Here is a 15,737-nt window from a genome sequence, read left to right on the forward strand (position 1 = left end):
CCCACAGCTATCTAAGTCCCCTCCTCTCCAGGGTTTCCACCAAGCAATCTGAGACTGCACCTCTGCTCTTTTCATGCCTCTTCTGGTTCTGGGAGAGCAGGGGAAATGGGAGCTTGTCACAGCAGGAGGAGGAGACACCATGGCTTCTTCACCAGACTAATTCATCTGTACCTCTTGGCCTCCTTCCTCTCCTGCTTCTGATTCTGGACTTCCATCTGCCACAGGCTCCCCCAGCTCACTAAGCCCTGTTACCTCTTCAGCTTCGGAAACCTCCTCCTCCCAGTCTTCTCCATCTGACCACTCACGATCATCCCACTACCACTTCCCTGGCTCTGAGCCTTCTTCCCTTGGGGGTTCCCCAGCTGGTGTCTTCCACCACTCCCCTGCATCTAGCCAGTCCATGACATCCCCCTTCATTGCTATAGGGCAAACTGTTCAAGCAGAATAGCAGATGGTGAGGGATTCTTGCTGGTGCCCCTGCATTAGAACACCCAGTTCATTGTTTGCTTCATTTCAAGCTGCTCTGGGTGGAGGCCTCTCAACTCCCATTGCCCCTCGATAGAAGAGTGACTCAGTGCAGAATACTTCTGCCTTTGATTTCCAGGACAATGGATCTTGTCGCCTTTTATGTGTGCTCCAGGCAGAAGTTTCCCCTCCTCTTGGCTTTGCTTATTCGGTCTGTCAGACTGCAAAAGAGGGGTTGGATTGATTTCTGCGTTCCTCCCTGCTTGGCCAAACAGGGGGGGAAACAAGGTGCTGGAAAGAATAGGGCAGTTGATTCCATTCAGACAGACAACCATTGCAGATGGTTCCTTCCTGGACCAGGCAACTTCGTATCCCCCTTTTCTGGGCTGTTATCCTAGTTTAATGTTGCATGAGGAAGTCTGCTGCTACCTGGAGCAGACTGGAAGGGGAGAGGTTGGCAACATGCAGCCCCACCCAATTTCGAAAGCCCTCTGCAGGTGGTCGGTTCAAATTTCTATGAAGAGATATTTTGGCATCCGAGGCGAACCATAAAATGGCATTAGCGCCCTGCAGGGGAAGGAGGAGGAAATACAGATCTACTTCGGGAACAAGGCGGGGAATCAATTCATCTTACCTGACGGTTGAAATGGGAATCAAAGGGTGTCATGCCCCCCCCCCTGCTTTGAATCACGCTGGGTGTGGGCAGAACCCAGGAGACCCCAGAGGGCAGCCCCTGGCATTTTCTCCATGCGGAGAGAGGAAACCAGCGGCTGAGAGGCTGCTGAGGAGGTGGCAGATCTGGAATGTGTGGCAGTGGCAGCAGGCAATGCATTCTTTGGTGGCCTCTTTTGATCCTGCCGCCCGAGGCAGTTGGCTCACCTTGCCTCGTTGGGGGTCCAGCTCTGAAAAGCAGTATGTCCTTCTTTCAGCATTCTGCTGGTCAGGCAGGAAGAAGGGACAAGAGTGGAGAGACTTACAAGTGTCCTATGTGCTTGACAAGTATCACATGTGCATTCCAAATCCTTTGAAACCGTTGCTCTCCAGTGAATCCTGAGCTTACTTGTCATTCTGGCACTATATTAACCCAAACAATACTCCGGCTGAGGCCTTATCTGATCTGGGTAGAGCCCAATACATAGTGCAGTATTATCTTAGGTAAAGGTAAAGGGGCCCCTGACCATCAGGTCCAGTCGTGTCTGACTCTGGGGTTGCGGCGCTCATCTCGCTCTATAGGCCAAGGGAGCCGGCGTTTGTCCGGAGACAGCTTCCGGGTCATGTGGCCAGCATGACAAAGCTGCTTCTGGCGAACCAGAGCAGCGCACGGAAACGCCGTTTACCTTCCTGCCGGAGCAGTTCCTATTTATCTACTTGCATTTTGGCGTGCTTTCGAACTGCTAGGTGGGCAGGAGCTGGGACCGAGCAACGGGAGCTCACCCCGTTGCAGGGATTCGAACCGCCGACCTTCTGATCAGCAAGCCCTAGGCTCTGTGGTTTAACCCACAGCGCCACCTGGGTCCCACAGTATTATCTTAGTGCAACCTAAAAAATTGTTGGGGGGAAAAATGAATAATTTCTGCTCCAGAAATGTAGGCGTCTGTGACAAATTGAAGCACTTTTAAAATGTTTATTTCTGCCCGGCTGGCAAAGAGTTAACCCACCTCCAGCCTGACTGGCATAGAACTCTGATGGGGGCGGGACTGTGCCCGGTTTTAAAAAAGGAGGGAGAGTCGGTTTGGTCAGTTAGGAGGGAGAGGGAGGAAGGTGTGGTGTGATGTTATGTGGTGGCTTATATGAAGACAGTTAAGAGGCTAGGAAAACTTAAAGTTAAATGTTTGACTGAGTTTATTTTGTACAACTGGAACAAAGCTAATTAATAAATGACACGTTAAAGAATCACTTATGTTTTTAACACAATAAAACTTCATCTCTGTTTTTGCCAACAAGAGGTCCGTTTGTATTTTTCCAGCGAGGTACCAGGACTCACAGCCGTGGTGACTCAAGAGAGGGCCAAACTCACCTCAGGCAGGGAGGTGGTGGTTTGTGTCCTGAAGTTACACGGAGGAGGCTTAGAAGGGTAACCTGAGGTGCCAAGAAGTTGCCAGAGTGCCTAGGGCAAACTTCTACAGTGGGGGAATCCAACTGAGGGAGACCCTTTACAGGAGGCAAGAGGTTATTCCTGGGGGACAGCCTAGAGTTTCTTAAGGTACCAGGCCACGTAGGCTGGAAGGCTCTCCTTACTTAGAAACCCATCAGGAAAAGGGGTTTATTTTTGAGGCGGCAGGAGAAAGAGGGTGGGTGTTTTCCCCTCTGGATTCCTGTGTCGCAGTGATAGTAAGGTAGAGTGGGACCCGGGTCGTCACATTTTTGGTGGCAGCGTCGTGATCGAAATTCAAAGCTCACGCGCCTAGTTTGGTTTGAGTCTGTCAGGATTTTCCTGTGAGGAAAATGACTCACGTAAGAAAACCCAGAGAGGCAAAAGGAGATGAAAGAACGGAAGGGGCTGAGGGAAGCCCAGGTTCTGAGGTAGAACTGATGAAACTACGAATTGAGATGGCCCGAATTGAAGCTGAGAGGGAAAAGATAGCAGCTGAAAGTGAGAGGGAAAAAGCCAGAATTGAAAGTGAGAGAGAGAGAGCTAGGATTGAAGCTGAAAGTGAGAGGGAAAAAGCCAGAATTGAAAGTGAGAGGGAAAAAGCCAGAATTGAAAGTGAGAGAGAAAAAGCCAGAATTGAAAGTGAGAGAGAAAAAGCCAGAATTGAAGCTGAGAGGGAAAAGATAGCATCTGAAAGTGAGAGGGAAAAAGCTAGAATTGAAGCTGAGGAGAGAATGCAGTCAGAGAGGATAAGGGCACAATTAGAACAGGACAGAATGAAGCTTGAAGAGATACGTTTGCGATCAGAATTAACTAGTAGCCCAGTTAATAATGATAGTATCGCAATTAATTTAAAAAGGTTCCCCAAATTTGGAAAAGACGATAATGTCGAATCGTTTCTATTTACCTTCGAACGCGTTTGTGTGGAATTTCAAATACCTGAGGAGAACTGGATGCTTTATTTAAGACCTCAAATTTGTGGGATACTAAGTGAAATTTATGCTGACCTGAGGGAAGAAGAGCTGTCAAGTTACCAAGTATTTAAGCAAAGGGTCAGGGTTCGATGTGGACTCACGGCTGAACAAAGCAGAAAGGCTTTTCGTGAGGCAAAAAAGGAACATAAAGAGACTTATGCCCAACTAGCTAGCCGCTTAGATAAATTACTTGACAGATGGATTCAAGGGAGTGGAGTGAAGGACTTTGATGAGTTAAAACAATTAATTTGTTTAGAACAATTTTTTAAGCAAATCCCTAGCAATTTACGTTGGTTCTTGAGGGATAAAAAACTGAAAACTGTGGCACGGGTTGCCGAGGTCTTAGACGAACTACAAGGAGATTTCAATGAAATAGCATTCCCAAAACACTCACAGAAGGGTAATCCATGGAGAAACAGAGAAAATAAAGACAGGCAAGAAAATTTTCCTGTCAGGGAATCAGTTTCTGACAAGACAGGGTCTAAGAAAATCACTTGTTTTTTCTGTAATCCTGAGGGCCATGTACGTGCCAGGTGCCCCCTGCTGGTTAAGTCGCAAACTACACCTACTGCAGCTAAACAAGTAAAACTGGTAATGCAGTCACAGGAAAATAGCTCGCCTCAGACAGAAGGCTCAGAGAAAGCAGACAGTTCAGCTGAGACTACTTCTAAGGTCTTACAGGTCTGGAGGGCTGAGCAGGAGTGCAACCAAGATTACATGGAGCCTATTGAATTAAATGGTCAGTCTTGTTTAGGTTTGAGGGACACAGGAGCAGAAGTCTCACTTGTCAAATCACAATTTGTTCCAAAGGAGCAGTACCTCAAGGGTCAGTCCTATAGTTTAAAAGGCATATGGGGTCCACATTTTGAAGTACCATTAGCTGAAGTTGATATTACCTACAAAGGATTTTGTGGCAAGTGGAGAGTAGGAATCCTAAATGAGTTGGAGGTACCCTTTTTAATAGGGAATGACCTAGCTAGTCAGAAGCACCGTATACAAGTGATAACTAGGTCACAGTCTCAAGTCACTGAGAGTAATCCTCCTGCAGTTATAGAGTCACCCATAGAGCCTGGTGAGGATGAAGGGCTGATTAGCGTGCCAGTGGTCCAGGAGCACGGTGCCCAATTCTTGAGTGATCAAAAAGAGGATGAAACTATAAAAGAGCTGTGGGGTAAAGCACAAAGTCCTACTGCAGAAGTAACTGTGGAGAACCCCTGCTTATTTACCACCATTGAGGGAAGATTGTATAGAATTTCTAGGAGGAGGAAAACTGCTGCTGTTTGGGAAAGGAAGAAACAGTTAGTGTTGCCAAGAGCTTACCGGTTGCAAGTGCTACAAATGGCACACGACGCACCCTCAGCAGCGCATCTAGGCATTAGAAAGACTAGTGATAGAATCCAAGCAAGATTTTACTGGCCTGGGATGGGCAAAGACATCAAAGAGTATTGCAAGTCCTGTGTGATCTGCCAAAAAGCAGGCAAAAGAGCGGACAAAACGCGAGGCTTGTTACAGTCTATTCCCGTAATTACTGAGCCCTTTTCCAGAGTAGGAGTGGACATCCTCGGGCCTATCTCCAGAGTTACAAAAAGGGGGAATAAGTTTATTTTATGCCTCGTGGATTATGCTACGCGCTATCCAGAAGCAATACCTCTAAAGGACATTGATTCAAAGACTGTAGCAAAAGCCCTCATGTCGGTGTTCTTAAGGCTGGGATTCCCCAAAGAAATTATAACAGATTTAGGGACATCCTTCACGTCTAAGACTATGGAAGAGCTTTTAACTCTTTGTGGGGTTAAGCATGTTAAAACTACGGCTTATCATCCACAGTCGAATGGCTTGACGGAGAAATTTAATTCAACCCTGAGCCGGATGCTAAAGACCTATTCCATCAATCATCCTAACGACTGGGATGAGAGGCTGCAACACTTCCTATTCGGTTATCGCGAAGTGCCGCAGGAGAGCACAGGGTTCAGTCCTTTCGAACTCCTATTTGGACGACAGCCACGAGGACCCCTAGACTTGATGAAAGCAGCGTGGTCAGGGGAGGAGCAGATCGACAGCCCTGATGTTGTGACGTATCTACAGGAGCTGCAGAGCGACCTTCAAGAGCTACGGGAGCAAGCTGCTCACAACTTACAGCAGGCACAGCGTCGACAGAAGCAGTGGTATGATGCACACGCAAGAGACAGAACTTTCCAGCCTGGTGACAGTGTGCTCGTGTTAAGAACAAGACGTCGAAAGAAGTTGGAGATGTCGTGGGACGGTCCCTTCAAAGTGGTCGAGAAGATATCTGCGGTGAACTATTTGGTAGAGTTAGATGGGGAAGGGAACCGATGTAAAAATTTTCATGTAAATTTACTTAAGCCTTATTTTGACAGAAATAAGTTGGTGTTGCAAGTAAAGGGGAAGGTGACCCAAGGAATTCATTTAACTGGGTGGGGAGAACTAAGTAAGGGCACAACTCTAGCAGAGGTGTCATTCGATGAAAGTCTGACCCCAGAGCAAAAGGAGCAGTTAAAATTAGTCCTTGCTCAGTTTGCTCAGATCTTCTCAAACATCCCAGGGAGGACCAACCTAGCAACTCATAAAATAGACACAGGGTAAGCACATAAGTGGGAAGGAAAACATCATAGCGGACGCCTTATCCAGGTATTTTTGAGAGGTATAGGATGGTGCAAATTATTATATGAAACGGTAATATCCCTAGCAGAACATTTGTGCTTAGGCATTATAGTCTGACACATGCCAAACATGGTTTATCTGTGTACAAGTTTATGAGATGTTAATTTAGTTGACTTTGTAATATGAATGTTATAGAATGCATTGAAGTATTTTTAACCCCAAGCCCATTGCTTTGGCATTGCTCTAGTTAGTTAAGAGCAAGCCGACGCAATGTCTTTGTGGTGGGGGAGATATGTGACAAATTGAAGCACTTTTAAAATGTTTATTTCTGCCCGGCTGGCAAAGAGTTAACCCACCTCCAGCCTGACTGGCATAGAACTCTGATGGGGGCGGGACTGTGCCCGGTTTTAAAAAAGGAGGGAGAGTCGGTTTGGTCAGTTAGGAGGGAGAGGGAGGAAGGTGTGGTGTGATGTTATGTGGTGGCTTATATGAAGACAGTTAAGAGGCTAGGAAAACTTAAAGTTAAATGTTTGACTGAGTTTATTTTGTACAACTGGAACAAAGCTAATTAATAAATGACACGTTAAAGAATCACTTATGTTTTTAACACAATAAAACTTCATCTCTGTTTTTGCCAACAAGAGGTCCGTTTGTATTTTTCCAGCGAGGTACCAGGACTCACAGCCGTGGTGACTCAAGAGAGGGCCAAACTCACCTCAGGCAGGGAGGTGGTGGTTTGTGTCCTGAAGTTACACGGAGGAGGCTTAGAAGGGTAACCTGAGGTGCCAAGAAGTTGCCAGAGTGCCTAGGGCAAACTTCTACAGTGGGGGAATCCAACTGAGGGAGACCCTTTACAGGAGGCAAGAGGTTATTCCTGGGGGACAGCCTAGAGTTTCTTAAGGTACCAGGCCACGTAGGCTGGAAGGCTCTCCTTACTTAGAAACCCATCAGGAAAAGGGGTTTATTTTTGAGGCGGCAGGAGAAAGAGGGTGGGTGTTTTCCCCTCTGGATTCCTGTGTCGCAGTGATAGTAAGGTAGAGTGGGACCCGGGTCGTCACAGCGTCAATCACTGCTGGATGGGAAATTGTGGATTAACGCAGCAGCGAAAGTGTGTTTTATCCCTTTATCCAGAAGATGGCGCCATTGTGCCACCAGGAACCGTTGGCTCCATTGTTTTCACTGTCTGCCTGAGGTAAAAGGATTTGTTTCCATAACAATGCCTCTGTTTGGGGACATATTGCTGCTGGAAAAGACACCGTCTTGGACTGTGATATTCTACAAAGTATTGAACTGCAAAGGCCAACAGCCCTGAGGTGATAAGTCAGAATTCTTGTTGAGGAAACTGTCGTAGTGCTTTCCCCCACCCTTATAATTAATTGATTTAGCGTTATTTGCATGGTTCTGGGGGATGTTGGTGTATCATAGAACAAGATGCAGAGAGCAAGTGGGGCAATCTCTTTAATGTGTAGACACTGTGTAGACGATGCAAATAGCAAGCTGCCGAATCACACAGAACTCTTCTCCAAGGGCACAACTCCCTGGTTAATAGAGAGGAGAGGATAGTCACCTCCTTTGTGTTTATTCATTAGCAGCCCCTCTGTCCAGATAATTAGTTTTACACACTGGCTATTACAATATAAACATTAAAACAGGGTTATGTGTAATACTTACGTATGCCAATGGGAGCAAACCCTTTACATACAAAGTGTATATGTGCGTAAGAGAGAGGGGGAGACAGAGAACACTCTAGGTAATGCACATTATTCTGTCCTCTGTCCTCATTTTTTCCACATCAGCCCTGTGAGGTAGGTTAGGCTGAGACACTAGTGACTAGCCTAAGGTTTTCCACTGAACTCCTTGGCTGTGGGGATTTGAACTTGGGTCTCCCCCTGGTTTTAGTCTAACAGCTTAAAATAGGGGTGGGAAGACTCCAACTTCTGTTCGCAATAGCCAGTTCAGACAACGGTCAGGGATTTTATTTATTTATTTTATTTATTTATTCGAGCCCTTCATCACAAGAGCTCAGGGTGGTTCACAAGTTAAAAATGCAGAGTAAAAGGACAAATAAATAGTTAAAGCAACCAAACAGTACCCCGCTTTGCAAAGACACATTTATAAAAGGCTGTAGAATATTAATTAGCCCAAGGCCTGGTTGAAGAGGAACGTTTTCACCTGGTGCCTAAAAATCTATACTGAAGGCTCCAGGGAACCTCCCTGGAGGAGAGCGTTCCACAAATGGGGAGCCACCACAGAGAAGGCTTGTTCTTGTGGAGGAGGCACATGAAGAAGGGCCTCAGAGGATGAGCTCAGGGTCTAGGTTAGTTTATATGGGGAGAGGTGGGCCTAAGGCTAAGCCATTTAAGGTTTTCTAGGTCAAAACCAGCACTTTGAATTGAGCCCCGAATAGCTAATTGGCAGCCAGTGCAGTCAGACCAGGATCAGTGTAACAGGCTCAAACTGTATTGCCCTGGCCGCCAAATTCTGCACCGGCTGAAACTCCCAAACCATCTTCAGAGGCAGCCCTACGCATGACATGTTGCAGTACATGTAGAGAGTTTTAGTCCAGCAACATCTAGTGCTCCTGTCAAATTTCCCTGTGGGATGGTTGAGCTAGAAAAGGCCATTGGCTGGCCTGCTCCTCAGCTCCCTCTCCGGCCATGGGGAGTCCTTGGTCCAAGCAACGAAGCAGGTCGGACGTCTGCTAGTGTGCAGGTGGAGAAAGTCCCCATGCAAAACTGCTCAAGCAGAGCCACAAGTGTGTAGCTGCTCCTACCATATGGCAGGTGGTAGCAAAGAGGAGCTTATCTCTCTGAGCCTCTGCTGCATTGTCTGCTCAGAAGGAAGTTATGCTGAATTCAGAGGAGCCTTGCTCACAGACCAGTCAGAATAAGATTGCGGACTTCGGCTGTTCTTGCAGGACTGAGAGCCTCTGAGCAGGAAGGGGAAGAAAGTGGAAGAAAAGAAAGGAGGGCGAGCATGGCCATCCTCTTCTGCAAATCTAAAGGGCAATCACCGTATTATCCAGGAGGGAGCTGCAGCCAGCTGCTCTTGAGATCTCCACAGTTCCCTGCTAATAGGGTGTGTTTTGTCTTGTGTGTTTTTGCTCATGAAAAGGGAAGAATCAGAGTTGTGCTTTCCAGCTTCATTATAACAGAACAAAGAGATTTGTTTTGAGCCAACCTGTGGCATAAGATACTGCGAGCGTGATCAGGTTGTTGGTGGTGTTTTTCTTTGGTGTGTGTGTGTGTGTGTGTGTGTGTGTGTGTGTGTTTTTGGTTGATTCTCCCCCATGTTGTTGAAAAATCTTCACATTTGCTTTCATGAGTTTACAGGTAATTGATTCCTTTCTTGAGCTTGGGCAGCTTGTTCCCAACCTGGTGCCCCCCCCAGATGTTCTTGGACTCAAACTCTTATCAGCCCCAGCCAGCACGGGTAATGTTTAGGGGTGTCTGGAACTGGAAGTTACAGTCTAGCAATTTATGGAGGGCAGCACATTAGCTACCTCAGTTCTATCAAAGGGTCCCTTTCCACAGGAAAAGTGAGTTACCCATTTTAGAAACAACCAAATACGCTCACCACATACGTCGGCGATCCCTCCTCCTGCTGCTTCCATTAGCTGGCGCAATTAAACACCTCTCCAGATGACCCGCTCCTTAATAATAATGCCCAGGCAGCGGAGAGAATGAGGAGAAAGAAGCCTGACTCATTCATCAAGCAGCGAGCGAGGAGCAAAAGGGAGAGTTGGGAAACCGGGAGCCCCAGAGGGACATGAAGGAAGAATGAAAAGGAGTGGGAAGAGAAACATGTACTGGAGACGCTTTTTTCCAATATATTAATTATTTTCTCAGACAAAACTCGCTTGGAACAAAGCCATCTGTGGCCTGTAGGAGAAAGAGGTGCAAATTTAAATACAGACCCAAAGCAGAGAAGGAAAGCAGTGACGTCAGAGGCACTTGAAGGATGAATGTCTCCCCAGTTTCCATCCTGGGAGCACCCTGCTTTTGCTCCCTGCCTATTACTACCCTAACAGAGCACAGAATGTTTCACTTTTTCAGCAGGCAGCATCCTGTGGGCCAAGGAACCATATCTAGCCCTATAGCCCTCTCTCTCTGGCCCCTGAAACTCTCCCCAGGCAGGCCACACTACCTCCTTGCAGGCCACATCCCTAACCAACCTTCCCTCGCCCCCTGAGGGGTTTTTTGGGCGGCTGGCTGGAATGTGTCCCTGTATGATGGTGTCCAGGTAGTGTCCTGGATCGTGATTAGAGGTGTGTGTGTGTGTGTGTGTGTGTGTGTGTGTGTGTGTGTAGAAACTTGCCTATTGTATACAAATGTACTGTTGACATTCATTGCTCTGCCCACTTTTGTACTCTAGATCCACTCATTACTGCTGTGTGGCCCACAGAAAATTTCCCAGAAGCGAGTGCGGCCCCCAGAACTAAAATAGTCGCCTAGCTCTTATATAGGGCTTCATGGGGCTATGAGGATTCAAGTGTGTGAAGATGACATGTGAGGGAGGTGTGGGACTGCACTTTCCTGCCATACGTGGTGGGTGTTTAAGTCCTGTTTCCACACCTGTCATGGATTGGTAGGAGAGGAGGGAGGCCAACAGGCAGAGATGAGTCAGGCTAGTGAAGAAGCCAAGGTGTCTCCCCCTCCTGCTGAGACAAGCTCCCCTCTTCTTTTGTTTTTCAGGACCAGGAGAGGTATGAAGTGGGAGGAGCAAAGGAAGGCACACTGGGGCAGCCTCAGATTGCTTGGGGTAAACCCTGGAGAGGAGGAGACTTAGGCAGCTGAGGAAAGACAGGAACCTTCAGTCTCCACAACTGCTGCATAGGGACAAGGAACTGAGTTGCTGTGCTACTTAGACCTGATACTCCTGTGCATATCCTGTTTTTTCTAATAAAGAATTAACTTCACCTACTCTGTATGATTTACTGCTGACTCACTTCTGACTCCAGATACCGCTGTGTTGGGCATCCTGTTTGCAGAGTTGTTATGCGCATTGGAACCAACACACATAGGCCCAAACTGCACAGCCACTTCCTATGTAGGACTGGCCTTAGCCTCTACACACTGAGAAAGTGGTAAGGCTTGTTGATCTGTGACAGAGGGAGTGTAAACCGGTTTTTTTGTCCAGATCTCAGGTCCAGTCTCTAGCATCTACAGGTAGAGATGGAAAAGACTCTCATAAGAACGCAATAAGAACCTGCCAACAATCAATGCTGCAACATTCTACACTAATGGAAGCTGGCAACAGATTTCTTCCTCATTGTACCTCCAATTACTCTGTATTACAAGGCAGCGTTCTTATGAAGCAGCTGGTTCTTGGCCAATACATGGCGAAATATCTGTTGGTTGCAGTCAGGGCCTGCTGGGGCTAGACCTGGAAGCTGCTAAATTTGGGTCGTTGTGCGGTTGCAGGTTGGAGCACCTCCTTGGGCAGCCAATGGATCCCAGGTACAGGAATGTTCTGCCCACTCAGGATGGCTACTCCCCAGGAATGGGTTAAAAAGGTTTCCCTGTTCAGGAAAAAGACTTGGCCTGGGAATGGATGAATTCCATTGGTTCTGACTCTCGCTCTTGCCTTGTTTTGCCTTCCCAGTTCTTACTCCTCGCTTGATCCCAGGAGGCAAAGAGCAGGTGGCAGGGGGTGGGGATTTTTTAAGCACCTTGTAATCTGAGTGGGCCAGAGGGAGAGACCCCATACGGTCGGCCTGTATTCTATCCCTATGTCGCAGACAGTTGGCGTGAGGCTGAGGCAGTACGAAAGCAGCTTCCTGAACTCCTGGCTATAAGAAGATGCAACTGGGGGGGGGGCTTTCTGGTTCATAGCCGCTGCTTTATATCATCTCTCACAGCCCTTTGGTTGATCAGTGGGGATCAAGTTTCATAAGTGGGGATGGAATTGATGCACATGCTTGTTTATATTTGTACTATCAATGTTCTGATGTTAATGAAATTGGAATTGGAAAAATAATGAAGATGGCCACAATTAAATATGGCCTTTACTAGTAGCTCTTGTTTATTATGCTTCCTGTAATATCTCAACCAGTTAGTCATTAGACTCTCTGGACCTTACGCAGCCATTTATCATGGGTGAAAATGCACATCCCCCCCCCGCATGCATTGATCTCTGCGCCATGCAAGTGTACATCCATCCTTCAATGTGTCGCAAGCGAAGGGGTAGCACCCTGCCCTTTGGAGAGGGTGCTGTACCTTAACAGCTCCCTCGGACCCTCGGCGAGCTCTAAGTTGGTCTTAATTTGTCCCTGGGCTCTCTGGGACTCTGTTCTGAAGGCTTGAAATATGGGAAGTCATAAATAAACCAGCAGGCTTTGGAAAACGGTGGGGAGCAGATAGAGTAGAGGCTTGGGGGTGCACCTCCCCTGTGTAACAACCAACAGGCAAGGTTATTTGTGCTATATATTCCAACCGTCCTAAAAAAATCCCTATTATCTGGTTTCTGTCCTGAGTAAATCCTTGTCCCTGGTTTCGCCTTTTGGGGAGAAGTAAATGCGTTCAGTGGGATTGAATCACGCAGCAAGCTCAGTTGTGTGTGGCCTGAATAAATTGTGCACATTTAAATACAATTTCTTCTTATTTTGCATAATTTATCCTGTTTTGCAACTGATGGAGAAGGGCTCAGGACACTGAAACTCCACACCCAGCCACCAGGCTATTTTGATTAGCCACCACCTGGCCTCTGAGATTTCAGCAAACATTTCTAGCATATATCTCCAGAGCCTACGATTGAATACCCTACCAACTGCCACATATGAAGCAGCCATCGTCAGTTGCTTCAGACATACCTTGCATGCGTAAGACTTATTTCTCATCCAGAATCTTGGGTGAAGGTTGAAGTGCTGGAAGAATATGAGTTATTCCTAGGGCAAAGCCATTCTGGCTCATTCAGTTGCACTTGCAACATCCTCCCCAGAAATTCGGAGTCTCTAGGAAAGACAATGTGTGTTCCACTTCCCCTGTTCCAGCATTGCAGAGGTATCTGGGTTTGGATTTGATATCCCGCTTTATCACTACCCGAAGGAGTCTCAAAGCAGTAAACATTCTCCTTTCCCTTCCTCCCCCACAACAAACACTCTGTGAGGTGAGTGAGGCTGAGACTTCAGAGAAATGTGACTAGCCCAAGGTCACCCACAGCTGCATGTGGAGAAGTGGAGATGTGAAGCCGGTTCGCCAGATTACACACCGGCTCATGCATCCTCTCTGTTCCCCCATCGTTGTTGAACTGACTCCGTTGCTGCTCCCTGGCAGATTGCGGTCTGTTAGCCACACCTTGCTTAGTGCATCTTTGGGGGCAGTTGTTATGAAATGAAGGACAGGAAGGGGAAACTGAATGCAATCAAGACATTTGCTTTGGGAGATTGGCTCAGGTTGAATAGAGGATGTTTGCAATCTCTCAGTCCTGCCCAGCTTATGATACTTAACCGCTGTACATATTAAACTAGAGGCCTAAACACAACTGTTTGCTTAGTGCCACTGTTTATATTGTTTTTAAGGATCATGGCCCTTATTGGTCACCAAAGCACCCATCTTTTCTCAGTGGTAAGTAAGCTTAGTATACTGCCATCATTGAGTCTGTGTAGAGCTGGTTCTGTAGACAATTTGCTCAATATCTGTGTTTGCTTCTGACACATAAGACTATGGATGAACCCTCCGATCAGAAGGTCGGCAGTTCGAATCCCCACAATGGAGTGAGCTCCCGTTGCTCTGTCCCAGCTTCTTCCAACCTAGCAGTTTGAAAGCACACCAGGGCAAGTAGATAAATACAGTGGTACCTCTACTTACGAATTTAATGCGTTCTGAACGCACATTCGTAAGTTGAAAAAAATTGTAAGTCAAATCCCATAGGAATGCATTGGGAGAAAAAATTCGTAAGTCGAAGCAACCCTATCTAAAAATTTGTAAGTAGAAAAAATCCTATCTAAACCGCATCCAAGATGGCGGATGGAGCTCCATTCGTAAGTAGAAACATTCGTAAGTAGAGGTACCACTGTAGGTACCGCTGCAGCAGGAAGGTAAATGGCGTTTCCGTGTGCTCTGGTTTCTGTCACGGTGTTCCGTTACACCAGAAGTCATGCTGGCCACATGACCTGGAAAGCTGTCTGTGGACAATCGCCGGCTCCCTTGGCCTGAAAGTGAGATGAGCGCCGCAACCCCATAGTTGCCTTTGACAGAACTTAACCATCCAGGCGTCCTTTACCTTTTTTTTTACGATAGTAGGATTTGGGAACACACAGTGAAGGTGAACATTGGAAGATTCAGGACAGACTAAAAGAAGTCCTTTTTGCACAGAGCATAAACAATGGAATTTGCTCCCAGAAGATGTAGTGATGGCCCCCAACTTGGTTGACTTTAAAAGGAGATTATACAATCTAACGGAGGATAAGGATAGCCATGAGGACTAGCCAGGATGGCTAAGCACTACAGTATTAAGAGGCAATATGCCTCTTAATCCCAGTCTCTGGGAATCACCTTTGGGGAGAGCACTGTGATACTAATGTCCTGCTTTTGGCCCACAGGCCTGAGGCTCCCCACCCCCACCATAACCCAATGGAACCATCTGCTTTCAGATGCAGTGGAAGAGGCTGCCCCATTGCCAGTGTCAAAGATTCAGCTGAATTTTCAGGACATGAGACAGAAGGGGAAGGTGTCACTCTGCCTTTTACCTCAGGCAGCAAAATGTATTGGGCTGGCCCGGAGTATGGTGTCCATGTGCTGGAAAACTCCAGCGAGAGGCGGCCCAATTCTTCCTCTTAGTAGAGAAAAAAACCCAACAATGGCTGAGGAGCAGTGGGAGGGTCCATGTCTTGGAATTCCTCTGCATCACTTTCATCCTGCAGCTCGTTTGTTGTCAGTAAAGCAGTTGTGACACATGGGATACCTGAGTTGTTTACATGAAACCTGTGCTATTTACTGATGCTACAAGCGGCTAATCGGAGCCAAGGCTAGGAATGACCCACTGTAATCTCCTTGTGGCTAGTTACTTAAACGAACCTCATTGAACGTAGATTGGGCACGACAGAATCTCAAGGTTAAGTGTTAAATGAGATGATGGAGAGCCAAAGAAGAAGCTAAAAAAAAAAAGGTTGTCGGTGATCCTTTCTATAAATGGGACTCCTTGATTCCTCAGGGCAATTCTGGGAGCTCTATCTTACAGAAGTTCGCCATTTTCACTAGTGGCTCATTCCTATCCCAACCGACTGAATTGTCTGTCTCCATGGTTATCACTAATAAAGCTTTTGTTCACTGATGGAGGAACAGAAGAAGAACATTGCTGGATCAGGCCAAATACTTGAAAATAGTAGTAGTAGTAATAATAATAATAATAATAATAATAATAATAATAATAATTATTTATTTATTTATACCCCACCCATCTGGGCGGATTCAAACAGAATAATAAAATAATCAATTAAAGATTAAAAGCCTCCCTAAACAGGGCTGCCTTCAGATGTCTTCTAAAAATCTGGTAGCTGTTTTTCTCTTTGACATCTGATGGGAGGGTGTTCCACAGGGCGGGTGCCACTACCGAGAAGGCCCTCTACTATTACTACAAGTAAT

General features: G+C 46.7%; 1 long non-coding RNA gene across 1 annotated transcript; it reads left to right on the forward strand.

Moving 5' to 3' along the window:
- Window positions 1-7,378: 7,378 nt before the first annotated feature.
- LOC148684886 (uncharacterized) lies at window positions 7,379-11,071 on the forward strand. Its single transcript, XR_015951242.1, has 3 exons — window positions 7,379-7,466; window positions 9,071-9,231; window positions 10,848-11,071. It is a non-coding gene; the product is annotated as an uncharacterized LOC148684886 (long non-coding RNA).
- The last annotated feature ends 4,666 nt before the right edge of the window (window positions 11,072-15,737 follow it).

This window comes from Zootoca vivipara, chromosome 8 (genome assembly GCF_965207765.1).
Source record: "Zootoca vivipara chromosome 8, rZooViv2.hap1.1, whole genome shotgun sequence".
NCBI lineage: Eukaryota > Metazoa > Chordata > Lepidosauria > Squamata > Lacertidae > Zootoca > Zootoca vivipara.